General features: G+C 39.3%; 1 protein-coding gene and 1 long non-coding RNA gene across 18 annotated transcripts in view; one reads left to right on the plus strand and one right to left on the minus strand.

The window, feature by feature from the left end:
* The window catches only part of LPP (LIM domain containing preferred translocation partner in lipoma), a 637,546-nt gene that overhangs the window by 609,093 nt on the left and 9,857 nt on the right, over positions 1-18,596 (plus strand). The window lies entirely within an intron of this gene.
* The window catches only part of LOC138919167 (uncharacterized), a 34,606-nt gene that overhangs the window by 8,389 nt on the left and 7,621 nt on the right, over positions 1-18,596 (minus strand). The window contains exons 2-4 of one of the 2 annotated variants that reach the window (XR_011429141.1): positions 7,480-7,574; positions 1,327-1,387; positions 319-414 (exon numbers count right to left, since the gene is read on the minus strand). This is a non-coding gene — a long non-coding RNA (uncharacterized lncRNA). Of the gene's footprint in view, positions 1-318; positions 415-1,326; positions 1,388-7,479; positions 8,019-18,596 lie in introns of those variants that run through there. The other variant, XR_011429140.1, reaches the window with a different exon arrangement.

An 18,596-nucleotide genomic window follows, 5' to 3' on the forward strand; every position in this document is an offset into this window, starting at 1 on the left:
ATGTGTTCTCCTTGATGGAACATGAGTGAGTGAGAAGCATATTTAAGCGGGTCTTGCAGCCAACTTCTTTCATAAACTTCCTCTGATGTATATGCCGTGTACCCTTGACAAGGAGAACACTGATGATGGAGACAGTATGCTCTGGAACTCAGAGCACTGACGTGGAAATTGAGAGCTCTCATGTCTATTGTTTCTGCCAAACATTGACTCTGTGAACTTGAAGCAAATTGATACACACACAAGGTGAAGGAAATCCTATCTGCCATGGGCTGAGAACTCAACCAAGAAAGATGCTACATGTGTATTATTATTGCTTACCTCGAGTAAGGAAAATGGTTATAATTGCTGCGCAAACATCCAGGCTATTTCCTTTGTCTTCTAAACCCAGCTTTCCTCTAAGAAGTGTAGTTTCACCTAAACCAGATGAGGATTCACAATGTTAACCTCAACAAAATCAACTTAAAAGCTTTTTGGAATTTTTGCTTTCATTTAATTGTCCACTAGTCAAGGAACACTTACTGCATGCCTACTGTTTTGTACCAGACACTGTGCTAGGGGATGCAAAAGGTGAGTAAGACTTGGTCCCTTCTCAAGGAGCTCAAAATAGGGTGGAAGAGACAGACATGTACACAAAACCAGAACACAGGGTAGCAAATGCCGCAAGAGGACACCAGTAAAAGTTTTATGGATGAAGAAAGAGGTAGCAATGAGTCCTGCCTGAGAGGGACTCACTCAGGGCAGGTGTCAGAGAATAGGCCAAAAATAGCTGGAGTCTGGAGTTGGCCAGTGAAAGATGAAGTGGGAAGAGTAATGTGAAGAGAGACATCAAGGGAGAAAGTATAGGACGTAGTCAGGGAAATACCAGCAATTTGAATTGGCTGGAATATAGGGTACATAAGAGGAATGGTTGTGTATCCACAGAGTTGTGAACATTCTTACTAGACTGCCAAGGAGTTGGATTTCTCCTATAGGCATAGGGGGATATTTTTATGGCTTCCAGGCAAGGCAGAGATCTGATGCTGTCTCTATTTTAGAAATAAGCTCTGACAGAGTGATCAACTAGAGTAGGGCAGAGGTCACACACTGGCTGCTTTCACACCAGATATCTTCAAATGTATTTTGTTTGATATTCAAACGATTCTTAAATTATTTAAACTAGTTTGAAACTTAAAATTTGGGAGAATCTAGATTTCCGGCTTCTGCTGAAAAGTGGAGTTCTCAATTTCTGCCTGGCAACAATCAACTAGAACTGAGAATTACCTTCCACCTTTGGGTGGGGCATACATTCTGCAGTTTGCCACAGTGCTCCCACTGTTTATTACTTACACACAAAGCATGTCACTCCTTGATGCTGTTTTTCAGAATCTTCCATTTGAGTATGAGACTTCTGGAATAAAGCAAATCTGGTGTCAGAAAGATTGCTGATGAATGATGTTGCAGCTGTACTGCCAGGAATGATGAGAACCTGAACTAGGGTGCAAGCTGTGGGGATGGAGAGGCGGGCAAGGATGGATTGGTTGATTCCTTAGATGTGTAAGGGATGAAAGAGATGGAGAAGTCAAAGAAGACTCTTGAGTTTTTATTTCAGATGATAAGTGGGTAGGATTACCATAAAATTAGAAGAGAAAGCTTTCGAAAGATGGCAGTATATTCAGTGTGGCCCTTTGTAGTTCAAGGCTTTGGAAAATAATGATAAGACTGTTGAAAATATACTTGTAGGTTAGTAGCCTAGTTGGTTAGAAAGTACTGTGCTAAAGGATGAAAGCTTATCATTATGACCTGAGCAATTGTATACTTTCTTTTCATTGTCTGTTTCATATGCTTTATCTTGAACTCTAACAAGTTGTCAGCAAATATCTGTTCTTGAAACCAGGAAAACATGTAAGGCAATGAGGATGTATGAAATGCCTAGAATGGGCTTGTAACTGTGAATGATATTTCACAATGGGAACAGCAGAAATAGTCGTTAGTTCAGTTGATGTGAAATAAATGGGTAATGTTAAAATGCAGATTTAAAATGAGTCATAGCCATTAGGTAGAATTTCTTTGGGAGAAAAAAATAGTTAATACAAAAGATGAAACAGGGCTAGGAAATGAGGCTCCTGAGGAACCAAACTGAAGGACAAGCTAAGGAACTTGCAGGATCCTGAAAGTGGGCGCCTCCTTAAATTTTGCTCCCTGAGTACCTTAGTTGCTTTATCATAGTCCTGGCCCTGATGGGGAGTGTTTGCAAATAAACAAGTCATAAATGTTCGTGATCATAGATCATAAAATGTTATTCACCATCCCAAGAAATTCCATGGGCATGATTACAATTAATCATTTGAGATTTATAATGTTATCTAATTCCCACGCCTGTCTCCACCGTGGGGTGATATAGGCAGAACAAGCTTTGAGTTGAGACTTGTGGATACTATCAAAGCCTCAAGCTTTGTCTCATGAGCTTCTAGGTAGGGCTGAGCTGACCGGAATATCACTGGAATATCCAGCGATAGGTGCTTCCTTGATAGCTGTTCATACTGGCAATCTGGACAGGATGGATCCCTCTCTCTTCCTGTAGCTTCTACTGATACTGATCTAGCATACTTACAGATTTTGAGACCAGTCACTACTAGCAGGTCAGCCAAGCTGCTGGAGGAAGGAAGTTTCTGGTTTATTTATTAATTTTATTTAACAGCTTTACTGAGATGTAATTGATATACAAAGAACTATACATGTTTAATGTGTTCAGTTTGATGAGTTGAACATATGCAAACACCCAGGACACCATCACCACAATCAAGGTAATAGATATATCCAGCACCTCCCAGAGTTTCCTTGTGTCCCTTTGGGTTTTTTTGTTTTGTTTTGTTTTTGTTTTTTGTGGTAAGAACACTTAACATAAGGTCTACCCTCCTAACAAATTTCAAAGTGTACAATACCGTATTGTTGACTATAAGCACTGTGTTGTACAGCAGATCTCTAGAACTTACTCATGTGCCCTAACTGAAGCTTTATACCCATTGAAAAATAGCTCCCCATTTCCCTCTCCCCCCAGCTCCTGGCAACCGCTGTTGTATTCTCTGCTTCTATGAATTTGACTATTTTAGATATCTCATGTAAGAGGAATCGCAGTATTTGTCCTTCTGTGACTGACTTATTTCACTTAGCTTAATATCCTCCAGGTTCATCTATGTTGTTGTGAACAACAGGATTTCCTTCTTTTTTAAGGCTATGTAATATGCCATTGTTTGTATATACCACGTTCTCTTTTTTCATTCATCTGTCAAGGGACACTTGGGTTCTTTCCATATGTTGCCTATTGTGAATAGTGCTGGAGTGAACATGGGAGTGTGGATCTCTCTTTGAGATCCTGATTTCAATTCAGAATCTTTTCCTAATGGCATGTCATTCAATCATGGAGAATGTGAGACCTGAAATGGACCTTAATGTCATCTAGTCCAGCCTCTTTGTTATATAAATAAGAAAACTGAGGCACAGAGAAGGAGAATAACTGGACTTGAATCACAAAGCAAGTATATTAAGTTCAAGTGAAGTGACAGAAAACAGTAATAGCGGTGAAATGAGACAATGTTCATTTCTCTATCACCGAAGAAAGTAGGAGTTCCAGGAAGTGGTAGGCAAGGACCCAGTCTCCTGCTGCGTTCCTCTGCCATGCTCAGCTTGTGGCTTCTACTGAGTGATCCAAGATGGCTGCTCCTGCATTCCAGTGGATGAGGTTGTCCCCTTTCTCTCTGGGGACGTTTCCATTCCACCTTCAACCCTTTGGCCAGAACTCAGTCTCATGGCCAAATTTAGCTGTAGGGAAGGCTGAAAAATATAATATTTGTTCTGGGCAGCTGTGTACCCAGCTAAAGTTTGGAAGTTCTAAAGAAAGAGGGGAAGAGCAGCTATAGGAAAACAGCCATCAAGGCGTCCCACAGCAAATCAGTGGCATGGCAGGACTAGTATTGTTTCCTGACTTCCAGTCGAAGGCTCTTTCTACTACACTATAGATTTTTCTCATAGAAGTATGATCTTTAATTAAAGCCTATAAGACCACTTTGAATATGTGCAAATTCATCATTTTATATGTCCGTACAAGATGCAGTGTTTCTCCTTTGCTTAAGAAATTTTTGTATTTATTAATCCCTAGACCTTGTAGATAGGAGTCAGGCAGACCCATGTTTAATTCCTATGTGCCAATTTGTGACTTTGGGTGCATATAAATCAAAAATCTAAACTTCAGTTTCTTCTTCTCTAAAATAGTAATAAAATTATCATACTGGCATTATTTTAAGGATTAAATGGGACAATATGTGTGAAAGAGCCCAGCACAGTGCTTGGTACCCAATAGGTATCTAGTGCTGGAAATGTCAATTCCCATCTCCTTTCTCCTTCCTTCCTTAGGTTTCCTCCAACCCTAAGATGACCTAGGTTTCCAGAAAGTAATTGAAAGGAATCAAAATCCTTGACAAAACTATTCTCCAGATACCTATAGTAAATTCATTTGGTTGCATAGTTTTGCTCTTTTTTGCTTTATAAAAATTCAAATGCTAGCCAATCTGGATGAAGAAGCTCTGGCACAACCACAGAACTTTCTTAAAGTTGTGGATTCCTGAGCCCCAACCCCAGAGATTATGATTACATAGGTCTGGGGGTAACCCAAGAATATTTACTTTTTACAATTTCCTGATGAGTCTGATGTGCTGTTGTGTTGTAGGCAGATCAATATGGTGGAAGACTGGAGAAGAGAAAAATGGAGAGGCTAAGAGGCCAGTTAGGAGGCTACTGTGATTACCTAGGTGAGAGATGATGGAATAATATAGTAGAGATAGAGAATAATGGATGGAATTAAAATATTTAGTGGGGAAAATTAATAGGTCTTGATGCCTGATGGGATGTAGGAAAAGGAGAGTTGATGCTGACTCTGATGGCAAACATCTTTCAACAGTAGCAAAATTGTAGCTCTTGAAATTTATCTGACCTGAACTTCCTGATCTGAGGTAAAGGATGAGAGGAATTGTAATATGCAAAATATGGTCACTAATATTGTGAAAATTCTCAATTATCTGGAAGAATGACCCAAATCCGACAAGATAAAATCTAAGAGAGACAAAAGTCAAATCCTTTTCTTAGCTTAAAAAATTCACTATACAAGTCCATGAGAGGGTCATTTAATTTGACAGATGTTCATTTAAAAAAAAAAAAAAAGACTTGAGGGGAGAGAATTTGACCCCAAGATCAATAGTAATACCTAGGAGCACAGAAAAGTAAATACACTCTTTGGATGCTCTCATAAAGAGGAGTGTGCAGAACAGAGGCAGCAGTAGCTCGTAAAATTATGTGTTCATTTCTGGGCACCACACATTGAAGGGAATCTGACAAACTAGAACTTCTGCAGAGGAGGATGATCAGAAGGATAAGATGACAGAAGTCATGTCTCATAAGGAATTGTTGAAGGAATCTAAGTGTTTATCCCAATAAAGAGAAGACTAAGCAGGGAACAATATTTTCAGTGCTCTTTAGGGCTGTTACATAGAAAAGGCAAGAAATTTGTCCTTAGAGGACAGATGTAAGGCTAATGAGGTAGAAGGCATTTAAATCAAAATAAAGAATGTTTTAACAATTAGACCAACCAGTAGAATGCACACCTTCCAAGAAAGTCTGCTCTGATTGGATATGTTGCAGGCAGTCCTAGGGGCTGCACAAGCACTGACTGACTAACTGGGGATTCCATAGAGGGAATTTACAGATCAGATTGACTGGGCCAAATGACCCTAAGATCATCCTCACTCTGATGTTACTCTTTAATTCTATGTAAAATTCTAACTCCTTAATTTCTTTGTACAATTAAATAGACAATTTGCCTTTATTAACTGATGCCCACAATGAAAGAAAGCTTTTGTCTTTTCACCTGTAATGATGTTAAGAATAGTACTGAATACTTTTGGAGAAAAGGAATTATACATATATTCCTGTATCAATTTATTCTCATGTTTTTTACTTGGAATAACAATAGCTTGCAGAATTTGAAAGCTACATTGCCCCCTGTATGAAGGAGAAAGGTCTATTTTGCATTCATATCATTTGGGCATTATTGTTGCTCAAAATACCCTAGCTAAATAAAGCTAACTAGCCTCATGACGTTAAAATGCATTAATTTTATGCAGCTATGTCCAAAAGTTAATATTCATTCATTCATTCAAGGATTTATTCAACAAACAATCTCTTCTGTATTTCATTCACACTCTTCAGTGCTAGAAACATATATATTTTTTAATTCCTTGCCTTTGAAGATCTCCTAGTGAAATATGGAAGCTGTGCCTATATTTCAGTTACTATGGGCTACATGCCTAACCCCTCCAAAACTTAGTGGCTGAAAAGAATGATTTATGAAAAGAAGAATCAGATTGGTGGGTCAGGAATTTGATAGCATCTCAACTAAGCAATTCTGGTTGGGGTCCCTCATGAGATTTCTGGGTCTGAGATCTCTCAAAGACTTCACCTACATGTCTGGTGCCTGGGCTGGGAATACATGAACAGCTGTTCTGGAACAACTGGGATTCTTCAGGCATCTCCCTCAATCTGCCTGCAATCTCTCCAGCTTGGCACCTTCATGATAGCCCAACTCTAACGTGGCAACTCAAGGCTTCAAAGATATGTGTCTCAAGAGAAAACCATATCACATTTTATGAATGGCATCCAGGAGTCATATAGCATCACTTCTACCAACATTCCATTGTCCAGGCAATTACGAATGTCCTCCCAGGCCCTCACCTCTTCCAGGTGGACTGTCAGGATCACATTGGAAGAAGACTGTGTGGGATGAGATATGTGTTGGTGTCGTCAGCTTTGGAAAGTGCACTTTGTCATAGCATTTCCCATAGCGTACAAACATGATACACGGGGTCCTTGCTATAATGAATGTATGAACAGTGCTGTGAAAGAAGAGAAGGCTGGGGAAATGCTTAATAAAAGAGGTAACACTCACATGTCCTAAAAGTTGAGCCATCTAACTTGTTAAGAAAAATTTCCAAGGCAGAGACAAGAGTAGATGTAAAAGCATGCAAGAACAAGCAGCAGGAAGTCTTAAAAAGTTTGGGTTGACAGGAGTGAAGAGTGCATTGGGGGAATGGTGGGAGTGGTGCCTGGAAAGGGGAGGTAAGACAATATCCTGAAGGGCCTTGAGTGTCAAGTTAAAAAGTTTAGCACTGGGGAGCAGTCCCTGGCTTTAGAGCACCAGCATAGAGAAGGAGCCTCTTGTGTAATCTCTTCCATCTACATTCTCTCCTGCCTTTGATAGTAAACATATCGTCTCTGTGAAAGTTTGCTTCCTAGCTGAAACTGAACGCAGAATCTAAACCATCAAATCACTTTAGATTTTTTTTTTCCCCCACCGCAAACAACTCTAGGATGGCATGCATTTGAACAAACCGAGTGATTTCGCTCTTGTAATTTTCAGAGCTTTTGGCTAGATGCTGAGTGAGAAATTCATACCTTTTTCAAGGAGCGTGGGTTCTTTTTTCCCAATTCCTCTCATCCATCTGGTTCTCTGGAGGTCTTGGAATCCAGGAAAGTGTTAGTTCACTGTGCTGAAATCCAAAAAAGACTGCTAAACTGTGAAAGAAAATTTGCATTCCAGAGATACCGAAAGAGTTAGTCCGCCACCCTTTTGCAGCAGCAAAGAGAAAACATCTGTATGTTCTGTCCCCTTTGTCTTTCAACAGTTACAGAATGGAAAACCCTGTACTCATCGTCTGTGCCTTTCATACCTACTTAATGTTAACCATGTTTGACACGGTGGGGGTGGAGAGAGGACCAAAACATGGAATTATCTTCTTTCTAGTGTCAGAAACTAGTACAGCCAAGATACAGTTTAAGGGAAGCAAATCACTTCACCCACTTCCCTTTGTGCTCCTCAGAAGGTCACATTCTCGTGAATGGGTTCCAGAGCTGAGTGTTTGACGTACGTGTCAACAGTGCTCTGCTCAGAAGGAAACTACACAGTTGCAGCCATGATATTGGCATGTCATTACGGTCTTTCTAAGCTGTGGTGCTGTCTTTTGTCTTCCACTGGCAGAAGTATAATTAGAAGGGCTTGTTTTCCACAGAAGCCAAATCATTGCCAAATCTGTTCCACTGATCTCCAGAGAATGGAAGTTAGCTCATGGCCCTCTGGCTGTTCTCTTTGCCACTCCCAGGAGTTAGAGGCTTAAAGTTTACCCTTTCCTCTGAAAGAAGATCAAGTTTGGTTCAAACAAGCTTTTCTATCATCCCCAGGAGTACAAGGAGACCTCCCGTGACCCTAGTTGTTTGGCTCAGACCACTTGTGCCTTGTCATAATTTAGGAAGTAATTGCAATTCATAAACCCAGGTAGAAAATAAACACGTTGGCAGAGCTGAGTTTCAGGCAACTCTGAAGGGAACCGACACATGAGCAGAATGGTACTGGGAACATTTCTAGTCTCTGCTTGCAGATCTTGATTCTAATGGATGATTCACAATGGATTTGATTCTGATCTGAAATGTACAGGCAGGCAGTCATTCCTATCTATACACAAAGGTGAAAACATCATTGCTTACTCAGTTTTAGATTTTGCCCCTGGATGGATCAGTTACTTATAGACAAATACTACAAGTAAAAAGAGCATTGTCCTACCTACTATGTGGAGCAATTAACTTGAGATCATTTATATTCTTAGCAAAATTTGTAGCACTAATTTTTTGGAGAAATATACTCTTGCTGAGATAGAATCAAAGAACACAAGAGTTTGAAGAGAACTTAGTTTAATGTCATTTACTTTTTTCATTCAACAAATACTTGTCAAGTGCCAAATTAAGCACTGTTCCAGAGGCTGTGAATGCAGCAGTGTCTCAAACAGACTGATGGGGAGATAAGTAACAAGCACGTCAGCAAATAGTGCACGAAGTGATATCCGATAATGATAATGTCTGTGCAGAAAGTAACAGGGTAATGAGATAGAATCTGGCTCAGGAGAGGAGACAGCTTAAAAAGGCTGGTGATGGAAGGCCATCTGGGATGGTGATGAAATTTTGGGTATGTCTATGGGAGTAGGTGCTATTGGATGACTCTTTGCAGTATTCATTCTCAATCATTCATTCACCTACTTAATAAAATATTTATTGAGTTCCTTTTATGTGCCAAGCATTGTTCAGTGAACTGAGGATGAAGTAGTGAACAAGACAAAGAGCCCTGCCCTATTGAAACTTTTGTTCAGTCTGCAAATCAATCACAGAGCTTCAAAGGACCAAGAGGTCTATTAACTTCAGTCTCTTATTTTATAGGTGAAGGGATTTAGGCCAAAAGAAGCAAATGCCAGTGACCAGCCTTCCCAAGACTAGAGCACGGCCCTTGGCTTAGGGTCATTCCTCTTTGTCACTGTACCATGCAGGGTCTCCAAAAACATCTGTTTCAACAATTATAGTTTCCAATAGTGCTAAGATTAGCATTGTGGCCCAAAGATAAGTCATTTTCCCCACTGGGGCTTCCTGTCCACTCTATATTGAAAATAACATGATTGAGAATTGTCAAAATGGTGCCTCACAGGCACCGGCATCAGGGGCTTAGTTGGGGACCCTGCCAAGTATATCCGCAGCAAACTATATGTTCCATGAGACTTCTCTGTATGCAACTTAAATACGTGCTATGTAACTCCTCCATCACTTATTAGGTGTCCCAGTTATGTAAACTAAAGGAAAATATAGTAAGAAAAAAATATCTGTTGGAAAGAAAACAACAAAAACAAAAGAAGAAAACCACTACATTTTCCCAAACTTAATATCATAGGATTGTAGGTATCTATGTGTACATCTCATATTGTCTGCTTCTCTAGTAATAAGAGTAATGGAAAGTAGGCTCAGTTGATTAGTCAAAGACTGAAGAACCAAGAGTTAGGGTCAGTCCTCACATGGAACAATAATTTTGCCCAGAGAAAAGAACTTTTTAACAACCTCTTTCCATCTCTTTACATTCTTAAGGAGTGCATCTTACATTTATTATCTCATTTATTTCTCACAACTCTGGGAGGTAGACAGGGCAGAATAATTAGTATCCCATTCTACAGAGGAGACAATTGGCACTCAGATTATGAAATTTTGTTCAAAATGCTGTGAAATTCCAGCTACTCTGAAAAGTGACGGCCTGAGTGGACTGGTCTTAGTGTCTATTAACGACCCCTATTTACAAGTTACTGGTAGCAGGAATTATGAAAGTGGGACCTAAGGCATCATACCATGAGGCTGAGGAAAGACTCAGCTCCTCAGAGTTCTTGGCCAAAGGGCCTTCATATTTATAAGTGTGCAACAGCCTTGTTTTGACAGTGGCAAAAACCCAAGTAATGTAGTATAATCAGCCTAATAATTTTTCATTGGTGATGTAAATAATTATGTCAATAACTAATGAGCATTAGCTGTCACATTCTTACTGTTAACAAGGACTAGAACACCAAAGAGAAGTTTTGGTATTCCATAAAGGATCTATTGTGGGGTTTGGGGAAGATCCCCATATAGAAACCAGGGCATCTCTATCCTGAACTCAGTTCTTTCACTAGTTTACAACATTAGGCAATCGACTTTCCTGAATGCAGTGTCCTTGTATATAAGAGGAGCGAGTAGGACAAGATGATTTTGGTAATTTTTTCAAGTTCAAGCAAACTATATGTTTGTGAAAGCCTGTGGCACAGCAGTCTGCTAAAGATTAATAACTGCATTCAGTATAATTGCCATTATGTGGAACCAGATGGAAAGATATGGAGAAAATTGTTAGTTGGAGGATAGAGTGAAGGAGACAGTTTTGTCTTTGGACTTAGAAGACATGGATTCAAATCCTGACCACATCTGTAGTCCTGTGGCATGTAATGGGGATTAGAATTCTTATCTTCTCCTTACTCTAACAGATTGTTGTGGAGATTAAATGAGGTCCCATTTGTGTACACTTAGTAAACTCTGAAGACTCTCCAGGGCAAGCTGTCAATTTTTGTTTTGAGAGTATAAAATAATGTAAATTATTTTTAGAAAGAACTGAGAAATGTATGAGTTTGAGGTATGATAATGCTTACTTAGAAGTAAGAACAGCTTTCCCACAAAATTCTCAGAGAAGCAAGGGGGGCAATCTCTTAGGAATCCAGAAGCCCATTTTATGTTATGACTTTATTCAGTTGTCCCAGAGTATCATACATTTAAATAATCCATTAAAAGACCAAAGTAGAGCTCTAAAATGTAGGAAAATCCATGATAAAGGAAAAAATTAAAAATGTAGTACTTAAATATAGTAATTCAATGAAATGATCAAAGAATGCCAAGTTAATTAAATATCTGCCCTACCCCCCTTAGAATTTGTAAGAATTACCCAACACTAACATTTATTATACAGCCAGACCCAGAGTACTTGCGTTCATATATGTGATCTCATTTAGTGTTCACAACAACACACTGTAGACATTTCCAATCTTGTTTAGTAGATGAGGAAACCAAAGGCCAGAGAGGTCAAGAAAATTGCCTAGACTTTCAAACCCAAGTTTCTTGTATCTATCACTAATTCTCTCACTGTATATGACCGACTCTGCTCTGGTTCCTGGTTAACAAGTCCCGACAGACTGTACCTTGAAGATGTTGTAAAGGCAAATCCATGATCTGACTGGGCTTGGAAGGAAAAGAATTCTATTCTTTTTTTCCCCTCTCGCAATAGTCTCAATGGAGTTGTAATCTTTTCATTTTGCTCCTGGCATGAAGGTTTGACACGCTCATACAGCCCCCCAACACCATCATATTTCTCAAGGGTTAGGAGACATTCAAGAGAAGTGTTTTGGAAGAACTAGGGTACCACAAAGGCTGCACATTTTAAGGTAAAATAGCACCTCTCTGGGCCCTAAGGTATAGACAAGCTAAATGTCCTTTAATGGGTTTTTTTTTTTAATTTAATAAAGCTCAGATCATAATCCCAACCCAAGTGCTTCAGAATAAACAACAGGGCATTATTTATTTAGTGAAGAGTGTCATTTGTGGCTCATGGCAAAATTGAATAAAGTGACCTAATTGTCCTGATCTTTTTATCCTTTCTGTTGGCTTTTTTCCTTGTGGTTTTAGGATCTATTCCTTAATTTTAATTCCAGTTTATTTAGTGCAAATATAAACAGAAAATCTTGTGAGAATTTTTTTTCTAAATTCTGTGTTAATAGTCCTACATGTGTTTTGTGTTAATATGACACATAAATGTTCATCTCTGGCAAAGTTGAATTATTCTTCTTCAATGCTGCCCGATACACTGATTTTGTTACAATATTCTTCCTAAGAAATGAATTTTGTTTCAATGTAGGCACATCTGGGACTTAGATAATGAAGACCCTTGTTATAGCATTAATTCCAAAGAGTGTTCTAATGTGTTTTGTTTTCAAGAGCTAATTCAAATCCCACCTAGAATAGGTTCCCAGAATCATATGCCACCATCACATTGCCTGCTCCCTCACCTTCAGAAGTAATTACTTAATTCTCCGTGTTCCCATCACACATTATTCAAGCCTCTATAACAGCAATTTGTTGTGCCCGTTGCCTCTGGTCAGTTATCTCTAGAAGTGTCTACTTCTCTCACCACGCTGGGAATCTCTGAGGCAGGGATGGGGTCTTTGTCTTTTCTCTTGTCCTCTGTACCTACCAAAATGCTGAACACTTGGTTCTAGTCTTTAGACTTTCTGCAATGCTAGTGGGGAGGCAGCTCAGCTCATTAGAAAAGCATATGAAAAGTTCCTTTCAAGGGGGTTTATAAGAACACTAGGGCAATATAGGCCTTGGATGCAAAGGGTTGTGCTCAAAAATGTTAGCAGAAGTGAATAAAAAACAAGAAAGTACTCTTACTGATTTTTCAGTTGTGTGTTTCATAGCTGTCTTCTTTTGTAGGTCATAACATCAAAAGAAAATATATTTTAAGGGTTTGATGCCATCTGATAAATTGACTCAAACATTTTCCTATCTTGAAAAATTAGAATTCTCATCCATAAAGTAGGAATTTTAATTTGGATGAGAAAATCATAGTCTTAGAGATGGGATAACTCTAGGCTTACTGTTATTACTTTCAGTCTGCTTGAAACACATGTTACATATAGACGTAGAGACAGATACAGATATAGATAAAGATACAGACGTAGGGGAAGGACACCTGGAAAGTGCAAGAAAACTTTTACTGAGAAATGCTTGCTTCACTGGGAGGCAGAGCTGTTGGGACCTTTTGTAATGCAGGCTCATTAGGAGACTTACCAAGGTAAGATGATGTCTTCATCTACAAAGGAAACCCCAAGGTACTGCCATCATTTGGGAAGCCTTCTTGATTACCAGAATCAAGAATAAGTTTGTCTTCTAAAATTAAGCTAGGTAATATAATTATTTGGCACTGGCATTTCAATGAAGGTTTGCTGAATCATAGCCTTGTTCTCTTTTTACTGTACCATATTCCTATTCCGTGGGGAACACCTACACTTGAGCTGTGCTTCCCAACCCTTTTTACATCATGATTCATGTGGAAACTGATGGCATGCATTCAGCACAGTGGAGTAAGTGGATGAGGCTTCTCCAGGCCCACGGTGACCACCCAGGGGCTATGGAAACCTCTGGCCCCTTCCTGCCCGTCCAAATGTGGTACACCGGGAACCGCTTGAGTCACACTGTGTCTTAGCCTGCCAGTTGAGAAGCTCTGAATTAGAGAATTGTTTTGCATGGTTAAATAGAATAATTTTATTTTATGTAAAGTACTTATCCAGAGTTTATTAATTCATCATCTAACCAATATTTATGGAGCACCTATTTTATGCAAGGACACTGTTAGAGAGATGCTGGGAATCCAACAGTGAGTTTTCTGTCTTATCCTGTGGGAGCCAATGAAATTGACAGTAGACAAAGTGTCTTAAGATCTCAACATGTTTTCGCTATTTATATGCGTTTAACTTGCAGGTGGTCAGCGTGAATGGCTTATATTTGCAAATGGAGTGTGTCTACTGAAATATGGAATAGGTATAGTATGATATAGCAGAGAAATTCTCCACTGGATGGAGAATTAGGAAACCTAAATTCTAACTCCACATCTGCCACGAGCTGTTTTCTCTCTCTGTACCTTAGTTTCTTGAATCTGGTAATTGGATTAGAATCATGGTTTTTAAACTGTGCAATGTGGATTCCCCCACAGGCTCCATCCTTTCATGCCCTTCATCCAGAAGTGGTTTGTGGCTCTTTTGGCTGTGCTTCCTTGATGAATTGTTTCCCCAGTAAAAGGATTATGGGAGAGGGAGGCAAGTGAAGGGAGCTGAAAACTCCTGAACTAGAGTAAACTCTAAAGACTTTTTGAAGTCTAATACTTTCTAACTCTCCTATTTTTTCTTTCTATTCTTATCCCAACAAGACCAAAACTGCATCTAAAACATAAGATGTCACTCTTATCTTTCCAAGAGTCTTTCCTGTTTCAATATTGCTTTTGTACCTAAAAAACAAAACAATGAAGACTGAAGATAAGATCACATTTTAATTTTATGAAATGAAAATTTTAACATTTCTAAATGGCAACACTTTATAGTTCCCTGAATCTGCAAATACTTATGTCTCTTGATTTAAAATACTCAACCTTAAACACATATATACCTATGCAATATATAAATTTTAGAAATACTATGTTCTTTCTCATCTAACTAGTAGTTAAAACTTATGTTACCTATATGCTTCATTTATATTCAGATGATTCTTCCAGCTCTTCTGCCTGTGAATTAGAGAAGTTATTTATACAATATCCAAGGATAGAAAGGATACAACCAGATTGTATCTCTAATTTAAAAACAGGTACATTTGGAAGTTTTGTGTACAAGATTTGTTTGTGCTTTTATTTTTATTTTCACTTAACTTTTTGGTTTTAATCACAATTATATTGTCATGATTTCAGAAAAGTTTATGAGCTGTGTCTTTTAGCAGGTGACTAATTTCATGTTTTTCCTGCCACTCTATCTTCCTTTAACCATACTTTCATTGGAGTAACTCCTAAAATGTTTTCTAAAAGTCCTAAAAAATCGTCAAACAATACCTAGAATTTTAAGAAAAGAATAAAATCTAGACTCTTCAATCAGCTTAAGCTATAAGGGGTTTCACAACTGGTTATCGCTTGCCTACTGTGTTTCATGGACTATGTAGGCCCTGGGCAAGGATGGTTACTGTCATGGATGCTGCAGTGCACAGCCCAGATCTCCCTTCAGGACTGAAGTTCTCATTCCTCTAGCTGCCAGGAGTTCCTAGCTGAGTCCCTCTCTGGTAATTACTTTCAACTGAAGGGAACCTCTTCACTCAAGATCACTCCTCCTTCTTGGGAGCAGCTGGTGTCCATTGACTGGTATGTGCAGGGAGATAAAGGCCCTCTCCCCGAGCTTCAAGGAAGGACCACTCTGCAGGGCCATCCCAACTCCACACTTTGTGGAACCATTAAAAGCTTTTGTTGTAACTGCATCATAGTTCAACTCCTCCCTCTGCCCAGGAACTTTCTGCACTCTCCCACATGTATGGACCTCAAAGACACTCTTCAATAACTTCCTGCATGCAAATCTGTTTCCTAGGAAACTCAACCTATGACTATGGCTCCATGTTGGGAAAGAGGGATGGTCACAGTTTGGTTGTGGAGGTTGACATAAACCATTAAATCAAGTACTTTCTAGTTAGTGTCATAGGAGAAGCATCATACAATCTTACGAGAGTGGAAGAAATTACTAATTTTGTTTGGAGTATAGCAGAGGAAAAATTAGGAAAGACTTTGCAGAAGAGGTGAACATTTAGCTTAACTTTGAAGAGTGAGTAGATATTTTCTAAGCAGAAAAGGATTTGAGTAGTCTGGCCTTGTAAAAGAACATAGTTTATCAAAGATGTGGCAGAGAGCTCAGTGGGGCAGGGTGAGAGCAGTAGACATGGACGAAAACGAGGTTACAAAGCACACTACTGGTTTTGAAAGTTCTTCTGCTGGAGTGTGCTCTTCCCTCCTCCTGCCTCCCCATCTATCAAACAGGGCACCCCTACTCCACGTACAAGATGTAATTTGAGTAGAGTAGATATACTTAGAGACATCCTTCTTCCACTTATTTGCTTTAAAACTTATTTCTCTTTTTTATTTTCTTATAAACTATTTTATTTATTAACCATTTCATTTTAACCTACTTTAAAAAAGCTTCATGTTTATCTGAAGAGTGCATCTTTCAATCTAGCTTGAAAATAAGCTGTAAGAAGACACAAAGATCATCTCTGGTGCTTGAAATTCCACCATTAGCAATTTCTGGAATTGCAAGTGAGAAGACATTGTAAAGGTTCTGTAGTCCAGGTTTCTGGCACATGAACCCTCCTTTCAAGGCTCAGAAGAGGGGTTATCCAGTTGTTTTTAATATAGCTCTAGTAATGGAAACATTGGCCTTTTCCTACTGTTGTTTACACTGATATATCACAGAGTAATAAAATTGCAGAGTTGAAATTTATCGTTATTGTACAATGAGAAAACTGAGGTCTACACAGAAGAAATTACTTACTCAGAGTCATCCAGTGAATGTTGACAAAGCCAGAAGGACAGCTCATATTCTTCATCTACCAACTTTCCCTCTCTATGGTTACATAATAAATTCGTCAGATCCCTCTATGAATTATTGTGAGTCAGGAACCTGGGGTAGTCCCACCTCTGCCCCTAGTGAACTCCATGACTCAGGTCCTCAGCACTGTATCAGTGCTCCAGGTCCATTTTCTCACCTGTGAAATCAGAGACCTGGACTAGAGAAAATCCCAGGGCCTTCCTTCCTGACATTGTAAGTCTGTCTTTTTTCTAAGAGAAGATATGTCTAAGGGTCCTAGTGGACCAACTGGAAACTGAAAGGAGAAGAGTACAGTAAAGGGAGCTGGCTAGAGAAGGTTAATATATCTTCCTCCACCATTTGCTAGCCTAAGCTTCCAGTCAGCTGCATTCTTGGAAACTTTATTTTCTCTTTTGGGGGCATTTTACAATAGACTCACTTTAAGCATATTTTACACTATTTTTCCTTTGTAGTGGAAATGTTCAGATTACCTGTCCTTGCATGATGCTTCTGTAGACCATAAAGTCTTTCCTTAGAAACTGACTCAAGCTTATATGTTGCTGCTGCTGGTTTGAGTAAATGGGCTGAATCTTGCAGCCAAGCCTCAATGCAAACAAAAACATTTTCTGGTCAAGCATTTTCTGGTTTGTTCAACTCCATTACAGGGCTGGCTTAAAAAAAAAAAAAAAGTAAAACCCACAGAGAAGCAAAACACAAGCCCTGAGAAGACAGTTTCCAGCCACATTAGCTCAGATCACCAGGGTAGAAAAGAAGCAGGGCCCTCATTGTCCAGACCATCGTCATCACCAGACTCTCATCTTATGTTCTTCTGCTATTTTAATTTCACCACTTCAAAATGGGGGAAAAAAATAGGTTAATAGTTTCCATGAGTTTAGACTGTGACCAGAGGCGTACTAAGCAATTTCAGAACCGCCGGCAACCGCAGCTTTGGGGAGCGCACGATGATGGATTTACCACTTCATCTTGGGATAGGTTCCAGAGGCAGGGTTGTTGGGCCAGCAATGTGCTGCCAGGGTAGGATGTAAACAATATTCTTTCATTCATTCTTTTTGCACACATTCATCCTGGGCTTATTTTTATTCCAGGTGGTATGTCAGATATAGTATGGGACAGAGAAATACATTCTTAAGACATAGTCCCTGCCCTTAAAGAAATTGCAGTCTAGTAGAGGAAATAGACTTATGCACAAATAATGTTAGAGAGAAAGAAACAATTTATTCCAACTGAGGGCATCGAGGAATGCTTCACTGTAGAGTTGCCTTCTGACCTCTACCTTGAAAGGTCAGAATGGCAAATTGCAATTCATTCCAGGCATTGGCCAATGCACAGAAGTATGGAAGTTTCTCATAGCTTTGAACAAGAGTAAGCAGTCGAAGTCTTTAGGGGAATCTGAGCCTAGAGAGGGAGGTTGAATGATGTCAGGTAAGGAACTAGCTCATTCACATTGTGGAGCCATATAAGTTTTTGATAGCAGGAAAGTTATTTGGTCACATCTGTGTTTTGGGAAGGAAACTGGAAGTCACTTTGGGGATGGGGAAGTATGACAGAAGAAGAGAGATGCAAATAAGGAAGCCCGTCAGAAGCCATTGCTGTAGTTAAGACATCAGCACACTAGTTAACTATCCACAGGCACTTCTTGCCTCATAGCCATTTAAAGGTTCTTATGGTAAGAGGGCAATTACTCCTTAATTTCCACATCCCTTCCAGTTTGCATCTTTCTAATCAGATCCCCACCCCAGGTTTATTCTAGATTGTGAACTCAGTGAGTCAGCCCAGACATCTCGGTTGGAATATAGCATATTACATGTTAATCAAGGTTGTTTGGTAAGACAGCATGGGACTCTAGGAAAGGATGGAAAGTTAACAGCTGATTTTATCAATCTTCCTGAGTCCTGACTCCATAAATGATATCCCTTTCAAGGGGGGGTATGTATTTTTAAAGCTCAGCATATTTTTAATGCCAGATAAATTAACTTTTTTAATTCACTTCTTAAAACTAGAGCCTCT

The sequence above is a fragment of the Equus caballus genome, chromosome 19, assembly GCF_041296265.1.
Source record: "Equus caballus isolate H_3958 breed thoroughbred chromosome 19, TB-T2T, whole genome shotgun sequence".
Taxonomy (NCBI): Eukaryota; Metazoa; Chordata; class Mammalia; order Perissodactyla; family Equidae; genus Equus; species Equus caballus.